Raw genomic sequence first — 8,863 nt, forward strand, 5'->3', positions numbered from 1 at the left:
TTTTGCTTCATATTATGCACGTGACATTTTGTTTAATATGGTCAATTGGTCATACAATGTTAGTTTAAAAATGTAGAAAATGCATGAAAAAGTTTAAGTCAGTCATAGAAGTGATAATCCTGAAAGGACATCTACAGAGGAAATATTCATGGTCATGGATATGTATTTGGTTTGTATTTATTTGATGGTGACTAATCATGTGTAACACAGCGTGAAATAGACTACGCCACCCTTTAGTTAGGCTGAGTTAAAGGGAACTCAATAAACACCATATAAGGTTTCCCCAGTCAGGCTGTCAAATGAATGACAAACACAGTGTATAAAATCATAGTAGGCTACAATAGTACTGATCTTTATTTAGAAAAGCTATGAGGTTAAAAGAGCAATAGATAAAATAGCAAGACAATTATTGAGCAACACTAGGACCTTGGCAGTCCAGCGAACCCTTTATAAAGTTTATACACAGAACCCAGTTGGGTCACAGCAAGCTGCACATAGTAGTATACATAGGCTACTGATGTAATATAACTGAATGCTCTGCCTGATGAAACTGTGCTCAGATGGGAAGTAGCCAGAATAAACAATAAACAAAACACAAAACCATATAAACTAAAAGGGACAATAAACCATAGGGCAGCGGCAGACAACGTCTCGGCAATCTGTAAAGTATCATAATATCAGTTTCAATAACATACCATACTTATTAATAAGAATTAGAATATTGCCATGGCGTATGCCTACCTACTACTATGGTCCACTGATCATAACCACAGCAGCTCAGCTCACAGCCTTTGCCAAGTCCTATATAAACAAATGCAATTTAAAATACACACTATAAAATCAATAACTGTTACAAAATAGCACATATGTAAATGTTTGCCTACCACAGTTCCTCCCCAGCTCAGCGTGACGGCAGGTGATTTCGACACTCATTACCGCCCCGCTCAGCTCCCTACCCAATACCTTTATACTAATCATTAGGCATTGGTTGCAGCTGTGAACTGATGCCGCTGGGAGGTCCCACAGGCTACACATGGATAAACTTTTATTGTCTCCGCCAGGCCGAAAGGCATGGCGAGAGAGTATGTTTTGCCCCCTGTCCGTCCGTCCGTGTGTCCGTCCGTGTGTCCGTCCGTCCGTGTGTCCGTGTGTCCGTCATTCTGTCATTTTGTGTACAGCTAATCTCCGGCACCGTTGGCTTGATCGCAGCGAAACTGTGCACACACACTCCCTGGATGCCAGAGCATTTTTTCAAAACACATTTCTTGACAGTACTCCTACAGATTTTATTCAAACATCACGCAAATCAGTACACAGTGTCTCTATAGTCATGTGATCAGCACGGATCTGTCCAATTTTCCATATTTCATCCTGATTGGCTAAGGTTGGCTTCCAAAGTTTGCAGGATTGCTCCATTTTCAACAAAATGCCTCAAATCATGAACGCAGCTTGCGATTTCCGTGAGATTTCACACGCACATTCCCACTAGGCCGAGGAAGAAATGCCACTTGAAAATGTTCAAATCAGCCTCATGGTGGCGCTATAAATGGACGATTTGTGTTTTTAACTATAACTGCACCGATCTGCATGAAACTTTGCACGCACACTCCCTAGAGGCCAAGGAAAGACAGCTGCCCTGAATTTTTCACATTTGCCTTTCATAGCGCCACCAGGAGGCCGACTTATGTAAAACATTTTTTTTTATATTAAGCCTTCAGAATGTATCCAAATTTCACGCACATCGGTACACATGATCTCTATAGTCATGTGATCACGATGGATCTTTTAAAATTTTCATATTCCATCCTGATTGGCTAGCATTGACATCTAAAGTTTGCAGGAGTGGCCCGTTTTGAACAAAATGCCACAAATCATGAATGCAGCGTCCAATTGTGGTGACACTTTGCACGCACATTCGCACTACATTGAAGAACAAATGCCATCCTTTTAACATTGCCCTATTATAGCGCCACCAGGAGGCCAATTTTTTATTTTATTTTATTTTTTATATTACTCATTAATCATGCTAATCGGTACACATATAGTCAAGTGATCAAGATGGTTCCGTCCAATTTTTCATATTCCATCCTGATTGGCTAATTCCGAACATTGCTGCCCCACAATAACCTACCTGACCTGGCGGAGACCTGTGCTCCGAGGAGCACTTTTTCTAGTTTTTCTTTACATCTCACTAGTGATGTTAATTTTATGTTATTTCGTTCTATTTGGAACCTCTTGATTCTTGAATAACAATTAGGCTACTACTACAATCCAATAAAGGATGAGAGTATCTGGACTATTCTGCGCCCCTGGTGCCTCGACCACGTGTGTAAAATCTAGCTCCAACTCATGTTGGTAAGATTTGTGTCAAACTGTTCTGGCTTGGTTTTGTCAAACGGAGCAAAGACTGATTGACTCTGTTCAAACTGTACAGGGGTTTATCAGTTTAGTTTTGCCTGTCTCCCTTTCTCAAAGCACACCAAAACTGTTCTTCTGTCATTGTTGCTGTCAGAGGAGCAGAGGGGTTGTCTCTGTTACCTTTGCGTCACCAGGCTTTCCTCAGTACCTGGAAAGCCTGGTTTCTATTCCAAATTAACCAGTGTGATCCGGTCTAATTCACATGCATACGCGCACCTTTTCCGTATCCGCTCTAGATCCAGACCGGCTCAGCAGGAACAGCAAAGTTCTGTTCTGCTCCTCGAAGCAATATAAGCAGTGATTTTTGAGCTAGTGGGGCTCTATTGTATGACGTCACGTGCAGTGCTATTTGAATTCAACATGTGATTTTTAATGTAATTATATTTCTTATTATTTAACAAATACACATCCATATGACGTCAGCCAGGGAGAGAGGGGATAAGGATAAGGATAATTCCTTTTAACAGGACGTTCATGAAAGTCCTTGCGGGCTTGTTTCCAATGAGGGCCTGTGAGCAATTAGGGGTTAAGAGTCTTGCTCAGGGACAAATTTTATTTCATCGACACATATGCTGGCCTGGCCTGGAATCGTACCTGGGGCAACCAGGGCCTCTGGTTCCCTAGGTGGGCTCACTACCACTCAGCTATGGTCGCCCCTCATGGGATGGTCGGTGGAGAAGAAAACCACGCCTATAGGCGACCATTTGTAGGATTTGTGTACTATTTCGCCTCTGATCTTTGATATAAGGTCACGTTAGGAAGGTACTCTTATTCTGAAGAGATCGTCCACCGGAAGTCTTATCGTTGCTCCGTTATCTTTATAACGTTGCTCACGAAATACAGCTACGTTAAATTAATGCAGCACAGGTGGGTATCCCAAAAAGAACAACGCAGGGTAAGAGGAAAGTAGTGCCTTGGTGGAATGAGGAGTGTAGCAGAGTTGTGAAGGATCGAGATAAAGCATTTAGAGAATTGAGAAAAAACCTGTCGCAAGAGAATATAACAGAGTATCAAAGGAAAAGAGCAGTAGCTCGTAGGACAATCAAGTATACAAAAAATAAGACATGGAGAGAGTTCTGTTCCAGCATAGGCAGAGGAGTAGAGTTGGTGGAGGTTTGGTCTATGTTTAAGAGGATGAGTGGGAAAAGGACAACAGTTAAAATCCCAGCATTAGTTGACGGAGAGAGACTGGTTTTGGCAGATAAAGAGAAAGCAGATGCGTTAGGCAGGGCCTTTGCTGCAGTACATAGTGGTGAGCATTTGGGTAATATGCATAGACAGGAAAAAGAACGGGTACTCAGAGAGAATGAAAATGTGAGGGAGAAGAGGGAGAAGGATATGTCAGCTCTAGATGTGGATTTTACAATGGTGGAATTACAAATAGCTTTGCAAGATACTGGATATACAGCTCCAGGGAAAGATCAGTTATGTTATGCCATGTTTCGTCAGCTGCCAGTTGAGTCATTAAAAAGGGTAATGATGCTTTTTAATAAAATTTGGAGTGAAGGGTGTATGCCAGTTGGATGGAAAAGGGCAGTGATTTTGCCATTCAATAAGCCTGGGAAGGATCCAGTTTGTACTGGGAGTTATAGGCCTATTGCACTGACGTCACACCTTTGTAAATGGATGGAGAAGATTATAGTCCGAAGGCTATCTTATGTGCTGGAGAAGAGGGGGCTATTTAGCTCTTATCAGAGTGGGTTTAGGAAAGGTAGATCCACAATGGATGCCTTAGTTGAAGTAACTAATGATGTAGAAAAGGCACTGAAAATGAAAGAGATAATGGCAATAGTTTATTTTGACATTGAGAAGGCTTATGATTCTATGTGGAGGGATGGGTTGCTAATTAAGCTAAGTAAAATGGGTATTGGGGGGAGGATGTATAATTTTATAATGGACTTTTTGACAGGTAGGAAGTTTTGTGTTAAGGTTGGAGCAGAGGAGTCAAAGGACTATAGTATAGAGAATGGTATTCCACAAGGGAGTGTAATTAGTCCTATATTGTTTAATGTCATGATAAATGATATCTTTGATAATGTAGACAAGAACATAAGATCAGCGCTATATGCAGATGACGGGGCTATCTGGATGAGGGGGAAAAATGTGCCATATGTGTTTAAAAACATAAGGAATGCAATTGAGAAGGTGGAACAGTGGTCATATGAGTGGGGTTTTAAAATGTCAGCTAGCAAGTCTTGCTATATGGTGTTTACAAACAAACGTAAAATTCAGGAGGAATTGACATTGTATGGTCAGCCTATGGAGAGGGTGAAAGAGTTTAAGTATTTGGGACTTTGGTTAGATAGTAGATATACATGGAAAGTGCACTTGAAAAATCTAGAGACGAAATGTAAGAAAGGAATAAATCTGATGCGAGCTGTTGCTGGATGTGAGTGGGGGGCAGATAAACAAGCATTAATGGGCATATATAGGGCAATTATGAGGTCAGCAATAGATTATGGGTGTATAGTGTATGGGGCAGCAGCTAAGACATCACTACAAATAATAGATAGAGTACAGTATAAAGCATTACGGTTATGTATTGGAGCTATTAGATCAACCCCAATAAATGCAGTATTAATAGAAGCTGGAGAAATGCCATTGGAGTTAAGGAGAGAGAAGCTCACATTGGCATACTGGATTAGAATTAAAGGTGGGGGGGAAGAGAATCCAGTAAAGAGGGCATTAAAGGATTGTTGGGAGTATACCAGTTTTCAAGGAAGGGGGTTTGGATGGATTTGGCAAGAGAAAGTGAGGGAGTATGATATGGAGAATATGGAGTTTACTTTGACTACTCCAATTAGTGCTAGTCCACCATGGTTGTTTCCGGAAACGAGAATAGATGTGAATATTGTGGAAAAGAAAAGAGAATGGGAAGAAGAGGATATAGGAGCACAAACAAGTGCGTATCTTAGGCAGAATTATTATAATTATATGCAAATGTTTACAGATGGGTCAAAAGATAAGCAGCACAGGGTGGGAATTGGTGTTTATGTCCCAGAATTTGATGTGTCAATTTCAAAAAGAGTGCCAGATTACTTATCAGTGTATACAGCAGAGAGTGTGGCTATTATCACTGGGTTACAATGGGTGGAGGAGGTTAGACCAGAGCGGGTGGTGGTGTGCTCGGATTCTTTGGCAGTATTGAAAAGTGTTCAGTCAGAAAAGTCAGTGAGGGAGGATTTAATAATTGAAATAAAACAGTATTTACTAGGATTACACAGAGGTGGAATAAATGTGCAGTTTTGTTGGGTGCCAGCTCATAAGGGGTTGGCAGGGAATGAGGGGGCGGATAAGCTGGCAAAAAGGGCACTAGAGCAGGAGATAGAACTACAAGTATTATTAGGAAAGGGTGAAGGGAAAGCAATAGCTAAGAAGAAAGGAATGGAAATTTGGCAGAGAAGGTGGGATGAGGATCAGAAAGGAAGGAAGTTGTATAAAGTCCAAAAAACCGTCAATATAAAGAATTACAATGAAAGGGGCAGAAGGGAAGAAATTATTATCACTAGACTTAGGGTGGGGCATACAGGGTTGAATAGTACATTATATGTAATGGGTAAGGCAGAAAGTAACAAATGTGGGAACTGTGAGGAAATTGAAAATGTAGAACACATTTTATTGAAATGTGAAAGTTATGTAGAGGAAAGAACGCAACTACGTGACAAAGTTCTTGAAGCAGGACGGGAATGGGATACTATGGGGATTCTGAGAACAGATGGAAAGGGAGTAGGTATAGTTAGAAAGGCACTGTTTACGTTTTTAAAGGACATAGGTTGAGTAGCAGAATTTGAAGGGGGAAAAAAAATAAAGTGTATATATATATATATATACATATATGTATGTGTGTGTGTATGTATATATATATACATATTACATTACAGTAATGGGATATTAGACATGATGCTACACACTCGTGTACAGTAGGTGGCGATATGCACCTTTAAGTTGGTTGCGAACCGCCAGTAAATAAGAGAAGAAGAAGAAGAAGAACAGCTACGTTAAGACACGTTTTCGTTAATACGGCACTTGTTTTAACAACACTATTAGGAAGAGGCGAGGTCTAACAAGAATAGAGACGAAATGGAACAAATCTATTCCGCCATTTTATCGAGTGTGTGTGGATGTGTTTGTTAAGTTATTGATGATTAGTTCTCGACGATCATCATCATGAAGGCTCGTGTCCTGAGTTTCGTCTCCAGAGCTTCATGGTTCGTCTGTCTGTTGACAGCTGCTGAACTCATCCTATCAGGTAAGATAACTTCAGACAAGTCACTCTAAAACATTCAGGCTAACATGGACACACGTTGACTCATGCATCTCCTTTAAGTTTAACCTAATTTGAAAACCAACTAAACATAATGAATTATATTTATTGAATATTGAAAATCTTGTCTATGTTGATTAATCCCTTTTAGCCCCTACATTTGAGGTGGGTAGAGCTGCCGTCTGGGAATCGTAGGGGGAGGCTAAACGCCCTGCGTCTGTGACGCGTACTGTAGTTTTAAGAAAGGATAAAACACGCATACTACTTTATACTGCTACTTTATGAACTAATTCAGCGCTTATAATGCGGGACATTCGGTGGAACCCGGAATTACACTAAATGTAAACAGGAAGTAAACGAGGGTGAAAAAATCGCGTTCGGCCACAGACGGCATTAAAACACTTATTTATTGAAAGATATGAATTATTACATTAAACTACTACCCCGTAGAGCCAGTTAACATTTGGGGCTTGGGAGTAAGCATCTTTATTTTCACATTTGTACATGTTTGGAGTGTCTACGGGGCATAGTGCAGAAAGTCCAAGTCTCCATGGGGCGTGAACCCTACAACTCTCGTAGATTGAAGCTGTCAGAATCATAAATACGTCTACGAGGGTTGTATACTACTACCATCAGAGCATACATAGACAGTAATAAGTAGGTAGCTACTTATTCCCTCCTTCTTTGTGTTGAGCACAGAGACTCCGATGCGTGGCACGTTGTTGTAAATCGTTATTTTCGGTTTGTCATAATAAGCATACATCAGACGTAAATAACTAATTTTGAAGGTAATCCAGCTTTGTAAAAAATGTAATAAAATCACTGGAGCAATAAATACTGTCACAAACATCTACTTTTCAACAGATCTCTGTTCCGTTTCTATTATTCCTCCCCCTCCCTTTCACACAGCGTTGTTGTTCTTAAGTTCATATTCATCTCTGTGAAGTGTGAATTATCTAGGGCTCGTCAACATGTCCGTACACGGACATTCATGTCCGTACACGGACATTCATGTCCGTGGTGAGACTCGTCTATGTCCGTGGCAAATATTTCAGTTAAATATATAAATATATATTTATGCAAAATATTTTTTCAAAAAATATTTTTCATCAAATATATTTTTATAATATTTATCTCCATAATAATGTAAATGAAAAACATGTATACTCTAGATACACTTGATCCAATCTTTTCTGAATTTATTTGGTTATTATGAGTCTAAGGCCTATAGCCCTAGGCTACAGTATATGGATCTTTTTCTAAATGGATATTTTAGTCCTCCGTTTTTAAACGCAGAAACGCATTGATCAACTGCAAGTTTCAGATGACAGTAAAGTGACAATTTAAGGACTTTTAATACCTAATTATCCTAATACCAAAATCCAAAAATACCAAAACAATTAAAAAAAGACCATTACTATATCAAGTAATCATCAAACTACTATAAAAACTGGTTAAACATTGGCCAAATTGTCAAATAATGTAAGAAAGATATTTATGTGTGGAACTGAGTCAAATCTAAATGTAATGCCTTAACTCCTACAATTCCAAATGCTTATCAGGGTGGGGGGTCCCCAGTTCAAATATGATTATTTTGGGGGGTCCCCAGTTTAAATATGATTATTTTAGGGGGTCCCCAGTTCAAATATGATTATTTTGGGGGGTCTCCAGTTCAAATATGATTATTTTAGGGGGTCCCCAGTTCAAATATGATTATGTTAGGGGGTCCCCAGTTCAAATATGATTCTTTTAGGGGGTCCCCAGTTCAAATATGATTATTTTGGGGGCCGTGGCCTGAAAAGGTTGAGAAACACAGAGAGAGAGAGAACACACCTTATTTAATTGTACATACATGATACATTGTTTTGTTTTGATTATGTTCCACTTTTGCTTTGGCAATACACAAACGTATGTTTCTCATGAGAAATAGACAAAAAAATAGACAGAGAGAGGGAGGGAGGAGGCAGATAGGTAACTTTAGTTGTCAGTGTTTTACTGTCTTTGCATCATAGCTGCATTATTGTTTACAGTCAGAGCATTTAATTGCTGTTATTCACATCATAACGTTGACCATGTGGTCCTTAAAATAATATAGCCTATAATAGTTGGTCAAATATTAGCCTTCCCCAATGTCCGTGGCAAAAATCTAATTTTAAGAAAATGTCCACCACAAGATTGCAT

This window comes from Gymnoscopelus braueri, assembly GCF_963280865.1.
Source record: "Gymnoscopelus braueri genome assembly, chromosome: 24".
Taxonomy (NCBI): Eukaryota; Metazoa; Chordata; class Actinopteri; order Myctophiformes; family Myctophidae; genus Gymnoscopelus; species Gymnoscopelus braueri.